Raw genomic sequence first — 2122 nt, 5'->3', positions numbered from 1 at the left:
GCTTTTTGGCAAAAGTGTTTTTGCAACCTCAGTTTTTCTTCTGAATCTCCATTTTTTTTAAGAGGAGGGGAGAGTTGAGCTGGATTCCTTCTTGGGGGAGACTCTGAATTTGGGGAGGAGACCCAGAACCCCCCACTCCATATTCCCCCATTGCTGGGGGGAACTGAGGGAGAAGGATGTTGGGTGGGGTCTGAATTGCTCCCCTAAATTGGCTCCCCAAAACTATCCCTTTAGCGAAGGGGGCTGGAGCCCCTTCTTTTGAGAGGGTCTTGGGGGTTGCAGGGGGGTCTATTTGGGCGGGGAGTGGTAGAAAGAGGCCTCGAAAAGCATCCAAAGACAGCTTGTGGGTTGTGAAGATGGGGGCGAGGGGGGGAGAGGAAAAGGGAAGGCGGGGCTTGAAGGGCGGGGAGAGCCCAGGAGCATGGGTGTGGGTATCCTTATTGTCACCCCCGCTCCTTATGCCCCCGAAAGGGAGAGGAAGAAAGAAGTACGGATATTCCTTTCCTTCCAGCCCAGAGGGGGGGGTCTCTTCCCTCCCCCCATATTTCCTGCCACTTTGGGGGGGAAAGAGGCCCCACTGGGATCTAACATTTCCTACAGTGTTAGGCCGAGTGCTGGACCAGCTGAACTTCTGCCTGCCTGTTTCCACTCTGGGAAAATGAAGGGGGTCCCTCAGGAAGCTACCCCCTCCCTTATTTTCCTCCCCTCCCACGACCCCCACTAAGGGGGAATCTCGCTGGGACCGACGGTTCCCCATCTATCCTCCAGGGGGCGTCTTCCGGTAGCCTCTTGCGATAGGTTTTCCTCCCCTCCTCTGACAAGTCTGTGTCCCTCTTCTAGGTGAGGCTGGGAACCATGGGCCCTGGAGTCCTTCCTGACGCCCTTCCTGCTCCTCCTCCTCCCCGCAGCCCATTTCCTGTACCAGGGGAAGTGCGCGTGCCTCTCCCTTTCCTCTCCGGAGGTGGCATCAAACGCTTCCCTAAAATGCAGGCCCCCCCCCCGATTGAAGGGATTCCTCCCCCCCGCCACTTTCTCCGCTTCTCTCTCGGCTTCGCACTATCTCCTCTTGTGGATGAACTCAAGGCAGACTCTGCCCGGAGACCGATGACGATGAAGAAGGGAGAATTCCCATTGGTCCTTCCGCTTTTCTGGGCCCTCCCAATTCGGAAGTTTTAGGGAAACGCCCCCGCCAGACCCACCGATTCCGCCTCTGGGGCTGGGAGCCTCCGCGTCCTTTTCCCCTCTCTCTGGGGGCCCTGGTGGGGCGGCATCCATGGGCTCTTTTGGGGTCCCTCTTTTGTTGCTGGTGGGGGCGCTGGCCCGGATCCCTGGAAGCGAAGGGGGGAAGGAGACGCCCGGTAAGGAGGGGGCTCGTAGGGGGGAGGAGAGGGGCCGGGAGGGGCCGTCAGAGCTCCTGGGAAGGGGGGAAGAAAGGGGCTGGGACCCCAGTAGTGGGAAAAGGGGTCGAGGGCAAGAGAGGCGGGAGACTGCAGGAGCCTCGATCTCCGCGTGGTCTCTGCCCCTCCCTCACTGTATTTCCCCCCCGCAGGAGAATAAATAGGGAGCCCTCCCTTCCCTTGTTGTGGCCGAGGTGGGCGGGGGTCGCGGGAAGGCAGCCCAAGTGGGATAAGAGGCAGCTGGACCCCTCTCTCGCCCCCCCTTGGCTGAGTGGGAGGGGGACCTCGCGGACCCCGAATTAGCGCCTGAGCCCCGAAGTTTCTTGCACTGAAAGAGGAAGGAGACGGAAAGCGAAAGTGAAAGAGGGAAAGTGAGGCATTTTCAGAGCTGAATCCAGAAAGGCCACCAAAGAGTATAAGAAAAAAAGACGCTTTTTGGCAAAAGTGTTTTTGCAACTTCAGTTTTTCTTCTGAATTTCCATTATTTTAAGAGGAGGGGAGAGTTGAGCTGGATTCCTTCTTGGGGGACTCTGAATTTGGGGAGGAGACCCAGAACCCCCCACCCCAAATTCCCCCATTGCTGAATCGGGACCTGGAGGGGGGAGGGGGGAACTGAGGGAGAAGGATATGGGGGGTCCGAATTGCTCCCCTAAATTGGCTACTTAAAACGATTTCTTTGGTGAGGGGGGCTGGAGACCCTCCCTTTGAGACGGTCTTGGGGGGCT

Source organism: Protobothrops mucrosquamatus, unplaced genomic scaffold (genome assembly GCF_001527695.2).
Source record: "Protobothrops mucrosquamatus isolate PMUCROS unplaced genomic scaffold, P.Mucros_1.0 scaffold9054, whole genome shotgun sequence".
NCBI lineage: Eukaryota > Metazoa > Chordata > Lepidosauria > Squamata > Viperidae > Protobothrops > Protobothrops mucrosquamatus.
The sequence above is the reverse complement of the archived record's forward strand: the minus strand, read 5'-3'. Positions refer to the sequence as shown.